General features: G+C 36.3%; 2 pseudogenes; both read right to left on the bottom strand.

The window, feature by feature from the left end:
- Nucleotides 1–11068, bottom strand: part of LOC140856223 (uncharacterized) — a 17533-nt pseudogene extending 6465 nt beyond the window's left edge.
- A 487-nt stretch (nt 11069–11555) lies between these two features.
- LOC140856222 (uncharacterized) lies at nt 11556–14371 on the bottom strand (annotated as a pseudogene).
- Nucleotides 14372–21553: the final 7182 nt, after the last annotated feature.

The raw sequence follows: 21553 nt of genomic DNA, 5'->3' as shown, positions 1-21553 counted from the left end.
GCCATCCTTAAGTATTTGAAAATACTAAGGACCAATGGTTGGTTTATGGTGAGTCAGATCTGAAACTTGTGGGTTCACAGACTCCAGCTTTCAATCTCATGATAACAGCAGAAGTATGTCGGGTTATATCTTTACTCTGAATGGTGGAGCCATCTGCTGAAAGAGTTTCAAGTAGCATACTGTGGCAGACTCTGTTTGTGAGGTGGAAGTACATCACAGCATCGAATGCCGCGTAAAGAAAGTTGTGGTTGAGAAAATTCATCATCGAGCTTGAAGTAGCACCCTCCCTCGATGGTCTGGTCCTGCTCTACTGCGACAGCACTGGTGCCATAGCTCAAGCAAAGGAACCAAAGCACACCAGCAGACGAAGCACATTTTGCGTCGCTTCCACCTGATCTGGGAGATCGTGGATCGAGATGACGTCGACCTTCAGAAGATCGATGGAAAAGAGAACCTGCCGACCCTTTCACTAAAGCCCTAGCAATAAAGGAGTTTGACAATCATAAATCGAAGATGGTATTAGATACTATGCTGAGTGGCTTTAGGACAAGTGGAAGTTGTTGAAAATATGTTTCAAAATCATCGTCAACCTGTTGACGGTTGAGCAACCTTGTATTGTAATTGATTTGTTAATAAATAAAATATATTTTGATATTTTTATCATAAATTTTATCTTCTAATGAAATCCATTGTTATGATGATGTCCTTAGGATTATTTAGGTTCGATAAGAGAATTTATCGATTAGTCCTTAAAACTATTTACGACCAAATGATAGACTGTTAATAAGGATGACAGCCTCTATCGAGCATAGGTCGCTGTAGGCCATATGGGTTGGTTGTCCTTTTAACCAAGAAGTATGAAGACACTGGTATGGCATACAGGTGAGATGTAAGGATACATTATCATTGAACGTGACCAATTTCAGAGCATTCTACTGTCGAGAATGTCTTTGATGGGATATAGATATAAGTGTCCCTTAGACCTGAGATCGCCTCAGTGACTTACACGCAACTCACTGTGCTTTAGTACTGGACTAACTAAATTTTAATTCAGTGATAGAAGGCTTCTGGGCATAGTCAAGTACTTGCGAAGTCAGAGTGTGATCAAGATGGGATTGATCACTCCAAGAGTTGGAGAAGAATGAGTCGCTGTATTTCAATTTAGCAAAACCTTGGCCAGTGTAATCCATTAGATGGATTTGATATTTTGAAATACAATGTGGATAACCTGATCAGAGTTGACAGTTGAACTCTGAGGTGTCCTATGAATATTTTGGTCAAAGGGATGAATTATATGAAAACTATATCCGCATGGGTTCTAAGGATGTTATTCTACACATCGACCTATCCGATCATCGGGTACCATTGCTAAATAGTCACTTCGATTGGTATAAAAATTTATTCGTGTATTACTGACTTAGGTTCGGACCTATGAGATTATACACATTAGAGTTTTCGATCCAATCGGATGGTTGATCAACGATTGAGAATCGTTCTAGGGTTAAATGATCAATATGATTGACATTTAACCTAGTGCAAGTGTTATAGGAGGATCGATTAGCAATTTGATTATAAATTAGCTTAATTTGATTAAGTCAATAGGCTAAGATTAAGTCTAATTAAATATAATTTAATTAGATTTGGTTTGAGCTTGATTGGATCAAGTTTAATTGGTTTATTGGATAAGCCAAGTGCAAGAAAAAACTAATCCTAGTTTAAATAGGATTTGGGTCAACCTAATTTCTAATTTGATTAAAAAATTAAATCTAATTTAAATCTAATTTAATCTAATTAAATTAGACTCTTAATTGGGTTAAAATCTATTTTAATTAGGTTGATTTGATTTTGGTTTGAGAAATCAAATTTGAACAAGTCATAGATTGAATCCTAGTAAGACTAGGATTCCACCTTGCGCCACCTTAGCCCCCCACGCCCACTCTCTCTTATCCCACGCCCACTCTCTCTTATTTTGTGCAACAAAACCCTCTCTCTTAGATCTTCATGCATGCCCAAAACTTTTCTCTCTTTCTCTCTTACATGGAATGTGGTTGTGGATCAAGTCAAAGTAGGAATTAGTTTGGATTTTAAATTCTATGAGATAGAGTTTTAGAAAATCAAAACTCTTTCCTTATGGCACTGATTTTATCTAAATTTTTTTGAATTTTTAAGGCTTTTATGGAACATAATATGTTATCTTTGTTGGTGGTCCATGATAGAAAAAGGAGGGGATGCCTAAGAGTTGGGCGCCCCTTGTCTTGCCTTGTTTGGATAATCTTTGACTAGGTATTTGACCTAGACAAGGACTCTTCATATCTCTTTATTTAAAATGAATTTTTCATGAAATTTTTGTGAAACATAGAGAATTGAGAGACCTTTGGGGCATCCAAAAATCAAAGAGAAAAAGTCTTGGAGCATGGAGATCTAATAGACACAAAACTAGGTATCTGGGTTAGAGCAAAGAGAAGAAGAAGAGAGTCTTCTTCTTGAGTTGCTGGGTTCATCTCTTTCCTTCCTCCATCTATAAGTTTTCTGAGAGTCTCTCATCTAAAACTCCTTCTCCTACTTCTCATCTTTAGAAGAGTCCAAATCAAGGAGGAGGCATCTGATCGATCATCGAAGAAGGATCAATGCAGTACTAGCATACTGTGCTGATTTCCTCGACCAAGACTTCTGATCGTGATTCGTGGGCTCGTGTGGATGACTCCTAGAGGTCAGATATGTGTGCGGCTTACAACATCATCCTCAAGCCCGGATCAGCAATGTTACAACGTCTAACTTGCAAGGTAATAGATTTGATCTATTATATTTACATACGTTAGATGTAGTATAGAAACATGTTGATATGATCAACATGTAGTTCTTGCTCTTTATATTTTAATTTTTGATTTAATATCATGTAATAATCATGTAATAAGATTTTAGATCTAGGAATTTTTTAATTTTACAAGATAAATTTTGATTTATTTTAGTCTTTCGCTGTCTGATCTTGAAAAAGTTTCAAGATCTAACCCTGAAACCCTAGATCTGGTTCCTTCAAGGTTCTTACAAAGACAAGTGCCATCAAAATACAAATTCGATTAGCTTTAGGGTACCTATCTTTCATAAAGGGCCCTTCTTTAAGGGTCTTAGCATCAGAATTTCAATAAGCTCTAAGCCTCCATAAGCCTTCCCATGCCTCCCTCTCTTCTCCCTCTTGGTTCCAATGCCCAAGCATTGTTGGGCATCCACCATCTCCATGCCCAAAGGCTATTTGGATGGCCATCTCTCTTGCTAATCCTCAAGTCCTTGGTTGCTACAACATCAAGGGAAGAAGATCAAGAAAAATAGAAGAAAAAGATCAAGGAAAGGATCAAAGAGTTGATCATGATCCAAGCTTCATGCAGATTCGCAGGGTGATCGTTCTTGGAGAAGAAAGATCTACACCATAGAAGACTATTCCAGGCTGATCCCGAGTAGATACCTGTAGAGATCGGATACTTATATGGCTAAGGAAGAACCTATCTTCTTCTAGGTCCATATTAAAATAAAGGAATAGCGAAATAGGTATGTGATTCAATCACATATTTAATTTCAGTATAAAATTTAGCATGCATTCAATTTCAGCATATGAAATAGATCTATGTGTTCTATATTTTATTCAAGCATGAACTAAATTAAAAGATATTTTAATCTTAATTTTACTATATTATTTAGAAAAAAAATTAAAACACATATGTATGCACCCTATATGAAAATCCAACAATAGTATCAAAGCTACGAGTTTCATATGCATGAAATTGACATGTATATTTTTTAAAAAAGTTTCAAAATCTGATTTTTCTTGATACATGAGATGTATAGATATTTAATTTGAATATAAATTTTATTTTAGATCTGATTTTCAGTTCATATATGGGATATATGAAGGTATACATAAATTTGAAAATTGTTCTAGATAGTTTTCTATTTCGTATATGTGATATATGTTTGCATGCATGAAACCTTAAATTTTTAAGACTTGATCTATGACTCATATATGAGATGTATGATTGTATATTTAGGTCTGAAAATTAGTTTAAAATTGATTGATGATTTGTATATGAGATATATGATATTATGATAAGATCTGTATTTTATTTAGATCTGAATTATATATATATATATGAGATATATATTTGTATGTTAAATCTAAAAATTAGTTTCATGATTTAAAATTTATTTTTTATATAAAAAATTTAGATCTAAAATTTAGATTTATAATCTAAAATTTATGTTTGTGCATAAAGATTTTGGCCATGGGTAAATCAAAAATTAGGTCAAATAATTAGATTACATCTAGAATATTTAATTTGGATATAATAGATCAAATTTAATTAAGTAATTGATCAAATCAAGTCAAATATTGATTAGAATTAGATCAATTAAGTTTTAGATCATATAATTATTGTTGATCAAATCGATTAAATCCCATATGTAGAATCGATTAACCTAAGGACCTAAATCGGCTCGAAGGCTTGAGTCTGATTCGCTTGAGCTCACCTATTTGGATCAATTGATCTATTGGTGTCTAAGATAAATAATTAATAGATGATTATTTAATTAGTTTCATTCACTGATCTGACTAATTTATTGATGTCTAAGAAAAGCAACAGGGGGATCCCCATTGATCTCTACTTACCTGACCAATTTGGAAGATTGAGTCTTAAAAAAAATTGCTTGGCAGTTTGGTTTAGCCCATACCAATTAGATCGATCATATGATAATTGATTAGATAAGATCTAAACCTTAAACCTCCTCATAAATATTAAATCTAGAGATCTTCCATCGTTGTAGATGTACGGGCATGCTACTGATGTTGATTGTTCTCGGTTGGTCATAGTGATTCAGTTTTACCGTAAACACACAACCACACTATTAGCAAAGAGTTGCTCTAGGGCAAGGATGGGGTTAGCCCCAATATCTATCAGGTGAGGGACTCAATGACGGCTTTGCACCTACTTACGAACGATGGATCGAGCTTAACTAAGGAGTGTGGTCAAGATCTGTCAAGTTAGCCCATATAACTTAGAGACCAAGTAGCTGTAATATGCTTAGAGAAGCATCTGGACAAGAAGTTATCCATGCATCGATTTGCCTGTTACAAATATCTGTCAGGTGAGGTGCATAGCATATATGAAACCACAACACCCACTAGAGACTCAGTTGTTGTATTAGGATTTTTACTTGTCACCCAGAGAGTGTCAGGATCCAAAAAAATAGTGAGAGTTTTGTTTGCTTCTTAAAGTCTTTAGGGCAAATATAAAATTTAAAGTATAAAAATCAAACTTGAATCTCTACTCTTACAGTTAAATCATATCAGCTTCAAACTCTCTAGCCTGTATCTTTAAATCCAATCATTTGATTGAAACTAACTTTAAACACTGGCTAAGAAACCTCAAGATTATCTTGATTTTTGAAAAATTAGGATATATACTTGACTAGGACCCTCCAATGTTACCAAACCATCCTAGTGCTGAGCAGAGAATAGCATTTGATAAATGGATGGATGAAGATAGTCGGATTAAGTGCTATGTGCTGGCTTCCGTGTCAAACGAATTGCAGAGCCAGTATGAGCATATGCCCACTGTCAGAGCCATAATCACTCACCTATAAGAGTAGTATGGTAATCAGAGCTGAACTACGTACTTCGAAGTATCCAAGAGACTCTTCAACATGAAGATGTATAAAGGGCAGTCGGTTCATGAGCATTGTATGATAGTAATCAAGGATCTTGAGGAGCTCGAGAAGCTCGAGCTTAATATGCAAAGGGAATTACAAGTGGATTCGATCCTCCAATCCCTTATGAGTTCATATAGTCAATTTATTATAAATTTTTATATGAACAAACTGGATTGCACTATATCCAAATGGGTCAATATGTTGGTCATTGTCGAGGGAACCTTGAAAAGTTCAAGGAGTATTGTTCTTGCTGTAGAGCGATCTTCATCAACAAAAAAAAAATATGATTAGAAGAAGAAGAATGAACCCATGAAGAAGTAGAAGAAAGATAATAAGCCAAAGAAGAACGTTTTGAAGAAGGCTGCAGTGAAAGAAAAATATTTCCACTACGATGCTAATGGCCATTGGAGAAGGAACTGTCTACTCTACTTGGAGAGCTTGAAGACCAAGAAAGGCGACACACCTTTGGAAGGTATGTCAAATATGCTCGTAATTGAATCTAATCTAATAATTTTTTTTACTTCTAGTTGGATATTAGACTCTAATTTTAGTGCTCATATATATACTTTAATACAGGATCTAATAGAAAGTAGAAGGTTGAAGGAAGATGGTATGATCCTTCGAATTGGTAATGGAGTAAAAGTTATTGCAAAAATCATTGGTACTTATCCTCTTTGATTATTGTCAGAATTTAGATTAGATTTAAAAGACTATTATTTTGTATCTATAGCTAGCCAAAATTTAATTTTCACATCTGTGTTATCACAAGATGGTTTTGATTTCAATTTCAATAAAAATTTTTATTTCATTTATTTACGAAATAAATTAGTTACACATAGTCTTTTGATTGACAGTCTTTATCACTTGCATGTTGATACGAATGTGAATATAAATGAGCATGCAGTGAATACCATAGGTCAAAAGAGATCCAAAAATAAAATTAATCAGAAATACTTGTGGTATCAAAGATTAGGCCATATTGGAGAGGACAGGATAAATAAATTAAAAAAAGATGGGATCGTTGACTTTTTTAGTTCTAAGTCATACCCAGCTTATGAATCTTGCCTTCAAGAAAAAATGATCCAGTTATCTTTTGTAGGATATAGAGAAAAGACTATTGAGCTACTTATCCTGGTACACACCGATGTGCGTGGGCCATTTGATATACAGGTCAGAGATGGTTATAACTACTTCATCACCTTTACTGATGATCTATCACAGTACAGATATATATTTCTGATGAGACATAAATCTAAAATATTTGAAAAGTTCAAAGATTTGAAAAATGAAATAGAAAAATAAACAGATAAATTCATTAAGATTCTTCGATCTAATCGTGGAGGTGAATACTTTAGTCAAAAATTTTTGAGATATCTTAAGGACAATGGCATAGTCTCTCAATGGACTCTTTTAGAAATATCTCAGCTCAACAGGATATCCGAAAGGAGGAATAGGACCCTATTAGATATGATTAGGTCTATGATGAGCTTTACTGATTTACCCTTATATCTTTGAAGATATGTCTTATTAATTGTAATAAATTTATTAAACAAAGTTTTATCAAAATTTGTTCCTACCACACCATATGAGATATGACATGGTAAGAAGTCGAGTATAGGTTATCTAAGGACTTGGGGATGTCTAGTCTATGTCAGAAAATAGATGGCTGACAAATTAGGGAATAGATCTGTTAGAGCTCATTTTATAGGATATCCAAAAAAATCATTGGATACTACTTTTATCTTTCATAAGATCATAATATGATTGTGAGTCATCATGCTAAATTTTTAAAAAATCAATTTATCGAGAAAGAAGGCAGTGGGAGGTTAATTGAACTTGAGCAGAAGGTCTCTGAAGAGTAATGAGCTATAGATCCTCAAAAATCCATTATTCATGAGTCAGTAGTTGATATTCTTCCACCAACTTATAGATCTAGTTGAAAGATCATGCCAAATTTCTAGAAAATCAGTTTATCGAGAAAGAAGATAGTGGGAGGTTAATTAAACTTGAACAGAAGGTCTCTGAAGAGCAATGAGCTATAGATCCTCAAGAATCCATCATTCATGAGCTAGTAGTTGATATTCTTCCACCACCTTATAGATCTAGTAGAGTCTCCCGTCCTCTTGAAAGATACATGGGTATGATTACGGAGTAAGTAGAGAAAATATTTCTTATGAGAGGTAAGGATCATAGAGATGATCCTAATACCTTTGATAAGACAATGTCTGACATCGATTTTAAGAAATAGTAGATGCAATGAAGTCAAAAATTGATTCAATGCACTCGAATCAAGTATGGACCTTAGTGGATCCACCTGAAGGTATAGTACCCATTACGTGTAAATAGATCTACAAAAAAAAAAAAAGGTATCGATGGTAAGATAGAGACCTATAAAGTTAGGCTCGTGGTAAAAGGTTATAATCAGCATGATGGCATTGACTATCAGAAAATTTTCTCACCCATAGCCATACTGAAATTCATTCATACTTTGCTTACTGTTGCAGCTTATTATGATTATAAAATCTGATAGATGGATGTGAAAACTATCTTTCTGAATGAATATCTTGAGGAAGATATCTATATGAAGTAGCATTTGGATTTTACATCTGGTAATGGTGATCAACGAGTCTGTAAGCTGTAAAGGTCTATATACGAATTAAAGCAGGCTTCTTGAAGTTGGAATCTTCATTTCGATGATGCAATCAAATCATTTGATTTCATCAAAAATGAGGAGGAATCCTGTGTATACAAAAGGATCAGTGGGAGCACAATAACATTTCTCGTATTATACATAGATAATATTCTCCTCATTGAAAATGATATTTTTATGCTGATCTTAGTCAAAAGATGATTATCCAAGTAATTCTCTATGAAAGACGTTAGCGAAGCATCCTATATTTTTGAAATAAAGATCTATAAAGATAGATCTAAAAGGATGCTAGGCCTGTCACAAAAACTGTACACTGTATATAGAGAAAGTACTGAAGAAGTTCAGCATAAAAAACTCTAAAAGAGAATTTTTACCTCTTAGACATGGTATTCATTTTTTCAAGATGATGTGTCCGACTACATCTAAGAAAGTTCAGCACATGAGTAGGATTTCTTATGTCTTGATCATAGGAAGCCTCATGTATGCCATACTGTGTACTCGACTTGATATTGCCCTTGTTGTGAGTGTCATGAGCAGGTATTAGTCAAATCTAGGCATGGAGCACTGGATAGCTGTGAAGAACATCCTTAAGTACTTACGAAGAATTAAAAATTTATTCTTGATCTTTGGAGGAGGGTCTGAGTTGTGAGTCGAGGGTTACATTGATTCAGACTTTATGTCTGATCCTGATGATAGAAAATCTATATTAGGATATATGTTCGTATGCAACAGTGATGCAGCCAGCTGGAAGAGTTTCAAGCAATCCATCATAGCTGATTCAACCACAGAAGCGAGTATATCGTTGCATCAGATGTTGCAAAGAAAGACTTCTAATTTAAGAAGTTCGTTATGAAGCTTGAGATAATGACATCAGATGCCATACCACTGTATTGTGACAACAATATATCCATAGCACTTGTTAAGGAGCTGAAGTCTCATCAAAAATCAAAGCACATCGAATGACAGTTGCATATCATATGCGATTACCTCAAAAAAAAATATATTGAGGTACGAAGAGTAGACTCCGCGAACAACATGGTAGATTCGTTGATAAAATAATTGAGCCAGCCAAAGATGAAAGTCCACCTTGAGAAGATGGGACTTAGATTAGTGGTCAATTGTCTTTAATCCAAGTGGGAGATTGTTGGATGTATATCCTAGAAGCCAATATGGCTGATATATTATAATAACTCTAGGATATAATTTTATACTTAAAATATTGATTTGATCAATAAAAAGATAAGTTTTATTTTCATTCAACTATGATGTGTTCTTAAATCATCCATGAAATTAATAATTTTGATACATATTCTCTAGGTGGTGAGAATTAGAGGTATGTATAATTAATTCCTAAATTACTTTCAATCATAGTATCATCATGAGGATAGTGATCGATTTGGATAGATCGGTGTATGGATCATTTTTTTTGGAATAGATTAGTCTCTGGTCTATAGTGTAGATAGTTGTTAGAGAACAACTAGTATTGAGCATGACCATACGAGAGATCACTTAGATTTTTACTCAATCGTCAGTGATCGTCTCGATGCTGTAGTTGTGTGAATAGTTTTTTGATCTGTGATGGCATGATTTTTTATAGTGTGACTGCTGAAGTTTGACTGATATATAAACATGATCTCATTGAGTTCTTGTAGTGGATGTTGGCGATAGTTGGTCTACTGTAGGAGTAGGATGTGCATCTAGATGAAATCTATCGAATTTGATAGAAAAGAGTAGTCCTATAAGATTTGAGAGGCTAAGTCTGTAAGTCTATGGCCATAATAATATGATTGATGGAAAAGATTTTATATGAGGATCATAATTAGACTTGAGCTAATCAAATCTATCATATGACTGATGATGAAGTTTGACGATTTATCCATGATCTGTCATTTAGTCAGAACTCACGATAGAGGGACTGAATCACATGTGCACTATACCTTGAGGTTCTTTTTTGGTTCTGCTGGATTATCGCTACATACTGCTAGGTGTCATTGATGAATTGTGAGAACTTACTAGGGTTGTTCAAGATTGACGATCCTTATTGAATTAGAGTGAAATCGTTCCGATCCATTGAAAAAAATTTTAATGATACTATAATAGAAATCATAGTATATCTTATATCTTACTATTAGACAAAATTGAATCTATGGGTCACACAACAAAAGGATTAGATCTGGATTAAGTAATTGGACTTATGAAATCTCATTTAGGTTTAAAGAAATCCTATTGGGTTCAGGATAATCTTGCTAGCACAAGGTTGAATCTATTTTTTTCTTTACAATTAAATTATTTATGTGATAAGATTAATTTGAGTTAATTATCTGTTAATAATCTAAATAAATTAGATTTATTGGACTCCAATTATTGGGTGCCTAGTGTTTTGAATCATATACATTAGGTGTTCAAACTCCTAATCAATTCCTTGATTGAGTTTTCATGGGGCGCCACTTGATTTGATCAAGTTGAGCATGCCATTAGGTTGATGGCGCGGAGGGCCAAACTAAGGCATCCCTTAAGCCCTAGTTGGCATGTGAGAGAAAGGGCAAGAGGTTGCCAAGTGGTTCTCCTAGGCATGGTCAAAAATAGAGAGCAACAAGGATTCTTAATGCGAGTAGGACTCACATTAAGGGGCTCCAAACCTCTAAAAGCCTCCCCACACTTTCCTCTCTTCTCCCTCTTGGTTTCAACACCCAAGCATTGTTTGGCGTCCACCATCTCCATGCCCAAAGGCTGTTTGGGCGGCCATCTCTCTTGCTGATTCTTAAGTCCTTGATTGCTACAAAATCAAGGGAACTAGATCAGGAAATGAAGAGAAAAAAAAATCAAGGATCAAAGAGTTAATCACGATCCATGCTTCATTCAGATTCGCAAGGTGATCTTTTTTGGAGAAAAAATATCTACATCATAGAGAGCTGTTCCAAGCTGATCCTGAGTGAATATCTGTAGAGGTTGGGCACTTATACGGCTAAGAGAGAACCTACATTCTTCTAAATCTAGATTCAAAAAAAAAAAAATAGTGAAATAGATATGTGATTCGATCACATATTTAATTTCAGTATAAAATTCAATATGTATTCAATTTCAGCATATGAAGTAGATCCATGTGTTCTATATTTTATGCATGCATGAACTAAATTAAAAGGTGTTTTAATCTTAATTCTACTTTGTTGTTTAGAAAAGAAAATTTTAAAGCATATATGTATACACCCTACATGAAAATCCAACACCAAGGATGGTCCACTTTAGTGCACATGATATTCCCATGGTTTTAATCCCCCAACCCCAGCCCATGGTTGAACCCTTTCTCTCGACCATCATTTTGAACTCTCAAATTGTTTCCTAGGCTCCACTGTGGAGATAGTATTAAGGGAAAACAAGAATTATGTCCTTCTTTTACTATGCCCGCTTGTATAAGAAATTCTCTGAGGGTGATCTCCTCAAGGGCAGACTGATGAGAGTGGGGGTTGTGATGGGTTTGTTCCCTCTGGATCTTTGCCCATACCTCATCCACGGTCTTCTGACACAAAGTGGTGCTATTGGGAGTGCAGTCTTGGTTATGGAGTAGCGTAGAGATGGATCCAGTGGTAGCAGCAATGGTGGAGGTATTGTCTACATCAGAAGCCTATAGGTTGGCGAGGAAATCATCCATGTTCACAGAGTCCATGGCATCATCAGGCTCAAGGGCAGTGGTCTAGAGCTCATCCAAGGTGCAAGATAAGATGCTAGGCTGTGTCATCGTGGAGAATGTTGTTGGTTCCTCGCTTCATCTTCTCAACCCCTCTCTCTTTGCTCCTTTGGTCTTGTTGTTGCCCAAGGTTTTGGCACTGAGCTAGTGTATGTCATCCAATGCCTTGATGTTATTGTTGCGAGTCTAAGAGGAGGAGCTGAAAGAATTCTTGAGGCTCCTTTCTTAGAAAAGCTTCCTCCTTTTCCTGGTGGTGGAACTTTAGCATTGGTTTTGCTGTAGGACGAGACAAAAGGAGAAGAAGCGGACACTTTGCGCGAACTGGCACTGAAGCGGTGGGAAACGACTGTTTTTGCGAAAGAAAAAGATAAAGGCCACCAGCTGAAAGACTCTTTGTTGGGTTTTGTTGGTTGATGCTCTTGACCAAAAAACAAAAATTTGTTCAAGTTTTTAACTTAAAAGAGATGTCATAAATATGTGAAGATTTCGTAGGATTTAGCTTTCCCACCGATTTGTAAAATAGTTGCCATAAGGAGAAATGATGCAAAAAAATTTTAAAAAAAGAGTATGGAACAGGATGCGATGGTTAAGAAATGACAATAGTTCAGGAAGAGGAAATATAATCCTAAAAAAAGCAAGAACGTTAAGGATCCGTTAGGCTCACAACTGGGATTAAAACTGGAGTAGAATAACATGGAAATTAGAATAGCCATATTTCTGGTGTGTTTGGTTCATGATGGGAATCAAAACCGAAAACTCAAAAGTTAAATTTTTGAAAATTAATTGAGCAAAAGCATTTTTCGAAAAGCTAATGTTTTTAAATAAACCTGGTGCAATGGAATTCGAATACTGATGGAGAGCCGGGATCGGGTCTTGGGGATCAATTGAGTGAAATTTCTATTTTCCATTGGAATAGGAACAGGACCTTCCTAGCCAAATGGCTAGAGAAGGAGTTATTCAATCTCATTCTCATTCTAGAATTCAATGTCCTCCCATCAAAGATGTCCTAAAAATATACATGTGAAAATGTACACAAACCAATAAGAAACTACTAACACACTAACTTTCATTGGATTCCCATTAGTTCTTCAAATTGGAGGTGGTTTAATAGAACAACAATATGTTTAATATATAGAAACCTCTCCTTCTTTTTCTGTCACAGAGATAGGGAAGTTTAGATCTAAGGAAAGGCATCCCCAAAGCATCAGCCCATACGAGGTGAGCAAGTTGCTGGGAGAACCATTCAGTTCAGGATGACTGTTGCTGTTCGAAGGAGGCGATGCTTGTTGACTTTGTTTACCAACTTAATGAGATTTGGGAGGACATTGAAGTGAAAAGTGAGATGAAAAATTGAGGGAGAATATAGATCTAGGATTCTTTCTCTTTTTTCTTAGTACATAAGACCTCTTATGTGTGAGGCTACCATATCCTACCAAAGTTCATACATCAATACATAAATCACTATGACAATATGAGCCCAACCATATATGAGCCCATACATGAACCCAACATACAACTAAATCAAAACTTACATAATTTAGAAATTAAAAAGAACAAACATTATATTTTAACACTTTCCTTTAATGGTTGTTCTTGAATGCCCATGAGGTCTCTAAAGTAGATGAATTTCTTTTTAGATAATGCCTTGGTGAAAATATCCGCCACTTAGTCTTGAGTCCTCACATATTTTACTTCAACTTCTTTTGCTTCTACTGCATCTCTTATGAAATAGTACTTAATTTTGATATGCTTCGTATGGCTATGATAGATAAGAATCTTTATCATAGAGATGGTAGACTTGTTATCACAAAATAGTGTAGTAGCTTCTTCTTGCTTCTCACCCACATCTTCTAGTATTCTTCTCAACCAAATTATTTGTTGTGCCGCCAAGATAGTTGAGATATATTCGACTTCTGCAGATGACAATACCATAATATCTTGCTTCTTAGATGCCCAAGATATGACACCGGATCCAAAAAAAATATATAGCCCGATGTACTCTTCATATCATCAATGCTTCCGGCCCAATCACTATCACAAAATCCAAATAACTTCACATGATCATTTATGCTCCTTTCATACATGATGCCATAATCTTTGGTGCTTTTGATATATCTTAAAACTCTTTTTGCCATCCCAAAGTGGACTTTGCTTGGCTTTTGCATGAATCTAAAAAGTAAACTTGATGCAAACATTATATCCGATCTTGTAGTTGTGAGATACAATAAGCTTCCAATAATGCATCTATATAGTGGTGCATTGATTTCACCACTTTCATCTTCTTTCATGAACTTCTCATTTACCACCAAAAATGTTGCCACAACATTGCAATTCTTCATTTTGAACTTCTTGAGAACACTTTCTACATACTTCTTTTGACAAATAAAAATGCCATCTTCTCTTGGCTTGATTTCAATTCTCAAAAAATAATGGAGCAAACCCATATCATTTATTTCATATATTCTCATCATATCACTTTTAAAAGCTAAAATTATATTCTCATTATTACCGGTAATAATCAAATCATCAACATAAAGAGAGACAATAAGAATGTCATTACCTTGCTTCTTCACATAAAGTGTTGGTTCACTTGGACTTCTTTGAAAATCTTTCCCATTAAAGTAGGCATCAATTTGAGAATACCATGCTTGGAGTGCTTGCTTCAACCCATACAATGCTTTCTTCAACTTGTACACTTTGCTTTCTTGACCTTTGATGATGAAACTTTGTTGCTCCTTGAATTGATTTTGATGATTATAAAGTATTTGAGGGGGTTACTAATGATTTTGATTTGGAAAAAGATTTATTATATTTCAGAGGTAAAATCATAATTTTATCAAGTTCTGATTCGGAACCCTCAAGAGCAAGAGCAGAAGATTTATAATCTATTGGAGGCAATTTCAATATTTTTGGATGTGTATTTTGAAAAAAAATTATGTTTATAAATTTGAGTCGATCCCATGAGTCGACTCATGATAAAAGGGACTGAACGACACGCTGAATTCTTTAGCTGGCACACCCAATTGAGTCAACCCCATGAATCGACCCCTGTGCATGAGTTGACCCTATGAGTCGATCTTTATTGCTGCGTAAGCCAAAGATACAGAACTGTCAATTTCTGTTCTGCACCACATGAGTCGACCCCATGAGTCGACCCATATGCATGAGTCGACCCTATAAGTCGACTATTGCGATGAAAAAACTCAGCAACGACTAGTTTTTAGCTCATTTTGGCTGCATTTAATGCCCATTTAATGTGCTCCAACGGCTCTATTCTAGCCCAGATTACTCTCCACCATTATTTGAAGTTATAAATGGCACTCAAAGGAAGGAATCAACAAGGTTTTGAAAAGATTCTTCAAGCATTCATTTCAACCCTAAGCAAGAGCCCTCTTAAAAGTTTAAGAAGCTTTTATTTCAAGTTCACCAACTCCTCAAGAGCTCATTCAAGTCTTCAACCATCTTGAGAAAAATCAGAAGAGCTTCGTTCTTATTGTGTAAAGTGTATTTAAAATTTTATTTGCTCATTGAAGGAGCTACATCTGTATTTCTATATGATTAACTGCTATACTCTATTTTGAGTTGATATTTTATTTTGGAAGGATTTTAAAACATGGAAAGATTGATCTGAATCTTAAATCGGATTATATTGGATTGGTTTGTACTCGAGAAACAAGTGTTCTAGCTTAGAATAGCTAGAGTCAGAAGTTCCGACGTTGTATTCGGGTTGAATACGGTTTAGTGGATTTGAACTTTCAAGTAGGAGCTTGGGGAGTGGACGTAGGTGCAAGGTTGGCACCGAACTACTATAAATCTTATTGTTTGTGTTGTGCTTACTTGCTCTCCTTTTAAATTTTCTTATCTTCTTGTATTTTTGCATCCAGCTTCTACACCTTGCATAAATTTTACTCTCCATATTTATCCTACTTATTGTTATAAAATCCTCATAGTTGTAAATTAACTTTAAATTTTTAGAAATCCAATTCATCCTCCCTCTTGGGTTGCATAGCTGGGCAACAAGTGGTATCAGAGCATGGTGCTCTAGCCCTACTTTGATTTAACCATCAAGAGCTAAAGATCTATGACAACTCAAGTTGGTACTTCACTAGTCGAGGGGTAGTCCACAAACCGACCTCCACTTTTCAATAGATCAAATTGTGGTGAAATTCAGTGCAGGGGTAAAATGATAAATTTAAATTTTTTTCAAAATTACTATTTTACAGTAAAAATTATTAATTAATCTAATTAATTAACATAAATTTATCCTATACTAGGATCTAAATATGATATATAGCATGTATTCATTTAAATTTGAAATTCAAATTCGAATAGTAAATAATTTACTGTAATGTGTTCAGAACATAATACCTTTGTGCGGATAGTAGATCACCATAATCTGATCACCATCGAGAGAGTCTGATCATCACGATGCAGTCACACAGTGTGTCTGACCTCTGTGGATTATCCACACGAAGCTTTCGATCTGATCGACTCCTCACGAGTGCTAGCTCGTTGTAGAGCCCTTTTGACGGCCGATGCTGATTGAACTCCTTTGATCGATGTCTGTCGATTCTTCGGATACTCCGGATCATCAACAAACATGCTTGAGAGGATGTTGAAGATCTCTTTGAGATTTTATAGGCTCACGACACTCGTAGCTCACTTTCTCACTTCCCGAACCCCAGGTTAAAACACTAGGGAATTCACCGAAAATCTTGCACCCACTTTTCTTTCTTTTCTTTCTTTTTCTCTTGGAAGGATATGGACTTCCTTCTCATGCACAAGACTTCCTCATGCCCCAGAATTATTCTTCAAAAATCTTCTTACCCATGCCCCACTCTTCTCCTCCTTTTATAACAACGTCAAACGTCTTATCCAAATGAAAGGATAAAGATGAGTAATTGTATATTTGAATTCAAATCAAATTTTGAATTCAAATGGACACCAACTCATCCCTTATCCATTAAAGGTGTGAGAAAAAGAGGGCATGGCTTAAATTATGCATAGAGTAATTTTATGAGAAATATTTTCTCATGTAATAAATGGGGCGTTAAAAAAGGGATAAGGCGCAAAGATTGATTGCCCATTCAAATTCAAACTTTATTTTGAATTTGAATGGCCAACCAATCATCCTTATCCATTCATTTGGCACATTAAAGTGGGGTGTGGAGAGGGCTTGGCATGAGGAAATAATTCATGAGAAGTTCCTTCTTATGAATTCAAATGGGTGCAATGGAAGTGAGGTGGTGCATGGAGATTGGGTCAAGGTGGTTTCATTATTTAAACCAACCTAATTGAACCAAATAAGTTAGGTCCAATTAGACTATTTAAATCCAACTTAATTATGCTTAATTAGGTTCAATAAAATCCTAATCAAATCAGGAATTGACTAAGCCCAACCTCTGATCAAATCAGGGACCAAATCATCACGATGATTAGGTCAACTCTTAACCTAATCGGGTCAAACCCAACTGAATCCAATTCAATTGGACTTGATCCAAAAATAATTACTCAATCAAATTGAGTTAATTAGCAATCAAATCACTAATTAAACCTCTCATAAATACTGAGTCCAAATTCGATGGGCAATCGGGCATCAGAATTCATCGATATGTAACCCTAATCGAAAAGTCCCAACCAGTGGGACTCTTGACCCCGGTACCCATAATGTGTGGAACTCATGATCAGAGAATTCTAATTCTTGATCACTGAGTCTCAAATATATAGGATTCTACACCAGCCATCAGATCAAACAGGAACCTCTAATGTGTGTGACTCCATAGGTTCGAACCTAAGCCGATAGCACAGAAATCAATTCCTGTACTAATCGAAGTGACCATCTAGCAATGGTACTCGACATCCGAATAGGTCGAATAGTCGCAATCGCAACACTCAGAACCTACATGAATATGGTTACTGTATAATTCATCTTTTTGACCCCTATGTTTAGGATGACTCAGGGTTAAACTGTCAACCTTGATTAGATCATCCGAATCGTGCTCAACTCAAACAGTCCTGTGACTCCTCACAAGGACTACCCTGGCCAAAGTTTTGCTAAATTAAAACATGACTATACACAGCTCCTAAACTGGAGTGGTCAATCCCATCTTGACACACGCACCGACAAGTCAAGTACTTGACTACACCCAGCAGTCTTCCGTCACTGAATTAAAAATTCAGGTAGTCCAATACCTAAGTGCAATGAGTTGCTTGCAAGTCACCATGGTGATCTCAGGTCGGAGGGATATTTATACCCATATTCCATCGGAGCAAATCTTGACAGCAGAAATAGCTCCGGAGTCGATCATGTTCAGTACAGATGTACCCTTATATCTCACCTGTATGCCATACTAGTGTCTCCACACTCATTAGTTAAGAGGATAACTAATCTATATGTCACACAACGACCTATGCTTGATAAACATTATCGTCCTTGGTAACAACGTATCATTTGGTCGCGAATAGATTTAAGGACTAAATGATAAATCCTCCTTTATCGAGTCTAAATAGTCTTAAGGATTTCACTACAACATAGGAGTTCATTAGAAGATAAAATATTTTGTGATAGAAAATATCAAAATAATTTTTATTAATTCATAATTCATATATAAATATAAAGATGAGCACAACCGTCAACAGACTGACGATTGGCTTTGGGACACTATTCCCAACAATCTCCCACTTGGCCTAAAGCCAATCGGTGCAGTATCTAATACCCATCTTCGACTTGTAGTTGTCGAACTCCTTCACCGCAATGGCTTTAGTGAATGGGTCAGTCAGGTTCTCCTTCCTATCGATCTTCTGAAGATCGACGTCACCTCGATCCATAATTTCCCAGATGAGATGGTAGCAGCGCAGAATATGCTTCGTCCGCTGGTGTGCCTTTGGTTCCTTCGCCTGAGTAATGGCTCCAGAGCTGTCACAGTAGAGCAGAACTGGACCAACAAGAAAGGGTGCTACTCTAAGCTTGGTGATGAATTTCTCCAGCCACACCGCTTCTTTGGCAGCATCTGATGCAGCGACATACTCCACCTCGCAAACTGAATCAGCCACTATGTGCTGCTTGGAACTTTTCCAGCAGATAGCCCCACCATTAAGGGTAAAAATAAATTCCGACACACTTTTACTATCATCATGATCAGACTGGAAACTAGAGTCTATAAACCCTATAAGTCTCAAGTCTGATTCACCATAAACAAGCCACTGGTCTTAGTATTTCTTAAATACTTCAGGATGGTTTTAACAACCTTCCAGTGATTCTCCCCTAGATCAGATTGGTATCTACTCACTACCGCTAGTGAGTATGCCACATCTGGTCATGTACATGTCATGGCGTACATGATAGATCCCACTGTCGAAGCATATGAAATCCTACCCATACGCTCTCTCTCTTGAGGTGTTGTCGGACAATCCCTCTTCGAGAGAGAAATTCCATGGCCTATCAGAAGATAGCCTTTCTTGGAATTCTCTATGCTGAACCTCTTCAGCATAGTATCAATGTACGTGGACTGAGATAAACCAAGCAACCTTTTAGATCTATCCCTATAGATCCTCATCCCTAGGATGTAGGAAGCTTCTCCCAGATCTTTCATGAAAAACTGTGACGACAGCCAAATCTTTATTCCCTATAATGTAGGGACATCATTCTCGATTAAGAGAATGTTATCCACATACAATACAAGAAATACTACTACTGGACCATTAGCCCACTTATAAATGCAGGGCTCTTCTCCATTCTTAATGAAGCCATACGCCTTGATCGTCTTATCAAAACGTATGTTCCAACTCCGTGATGCCTGCTTAAGTCCATAAATGGACCTCTGTAGTCTGCACACCTTAGACTCATCTGTGGACGTGAATCCTTCAGGTTGTATCTTATACACCTCTTCATCCAGCTCTCCATTTAGGAAAGCTGTCTTCACATGCATCTGCTAGATTTCATAGTCCAGATGGGCAGCTATCACAAGCATAATCTGAATAGATTTGAGCATTACCACAGGAGAAAACATCTCGTCATAATTTATACCATAATGTTAACGATATCTCTTGACAACTAGACGGGCTTTATAGGTTTCCACCTTTCCGTCTGCGCCTCTCTTCCTCTTGAAGACCCATTTACACCCTATGGATTTTACTCCTTCGGGTGGGTCAACCAATGTCCACACATCGTTGACCTTCATGGACTCCATTTCTGATTTCATGGCCTCTAGCCATTTCTCAGAGTCAGGTCTCTGCATTGCATCCATGTAGGTGATCGGATCCTCATCATTTTCATCAAGTTCGATAGGATCACCATCTCGGACCAAGAAACCATAGTATCTGTCTGGTTGACGTGGTACTCTACCAGATCGCCTTAAGGATGCTTAAATAATGGGCTCCGGATCTGATCTAACCAAATCTGGTTCAGGTTCAGCAACTTGTGTCAGTTTTTCCACCTGTCGAATTTCATCAAGTTCGACCTTAGAGGCAACAGTCCCTTCACCAAGGAACTTCTTTTTCAAAAAGATTGCCTTAAGGCTAACAAACACTTTTTGCTCATCATCTAGGTAGAAGTAATACCCTTTGGTCTCTTTTGGGTACCTTATAAAATTACACTTGTCAGACCTAGGTCCAACTTGTTCGTAATTAAACGTTTAACATAAGCCGGACACCCCCAAACCCTAAGGTGCGAGAGTACTGGCTTACGTCCTATCCATATCTCATATGGCGTTTTGGTTACAGACTTACTCGAAACTCTATTTAGAAGGTAACAAGTCGATTCGAGTGCATATCCCCAGAGAAAAATCGACAGACCAGCAAACCCCATCATGGATCGAACCATGTCCAATAAGGTCTGATTCCTCCTTTCAGATACACCATTATGTTGTGGTGTTTCAGGAGGAGTCCACTGAGAGAGAATCCCATTCTTCCCAAGATATGTCAGAAAATTATTGGAAAGGTATTCACCTCCTCGATCAGATCGAAGAGTTTTAATACACTTCCCAGTTTATTTTTCTACCTCATTTCAAAATAGTTTGAACATTTCAAACGACTCTGATTTATGCTTCATTAAAAAGACATACCCATACCTCGATAGGTCATTTGTGAAGATTATAAAGTAGAAATATCCACCTCTTGCACTTGAGCTCATGGGTCCACATACATCAGAATGTACCAGACCCAAGAGTTCACTGGCTCACTCACCTTTTCCAGTAAAAGGTGATTTGGTCATTTTACCAAGAAGACAGGACTCACAAGTTGGAAGTGATTCACAATCACCTACTTCAAGAATTCCTTCTTGAGCCAATCTATTTATCCTGTTCTTATTGATATGACCTAGCCTACAGTGCCAAAGGTAGACTTCTGACACATTATCTATTCTAGGGCATTTATCGGAGGTTTGAACCACATTAACAGGTTGTGATAGAAAGTAAATTACATTATTAAGTTATCCAACAAACATTGTAACACCATTCAAAATGATATTGCAAACGTTTTCTTTTATTAAAAATTGATAACCGTTCATGGCCAAAAGGCCTACA

The sequence above is a fragment of the Elaeis guineensis genome, chromosome 3, assembly GCF_000442705.2.
Source record: "Elaeis guineensis isolate ETL-2024a chromosome 3, EG11, whole genome shotgun sequence".
Classification (NCBI taxonomy): domain Eukaryota; kingdom Viridiplantae; phylum Streptophyta; class Magnoliopsida; order Arecales; family Arecaceae; genus Elaeis; species Elaeis guineensis.
Note: the sequence above shows the minus strand (reverse complement) of the source record. Positions and strands in the feature narration are given on the sequence as shown.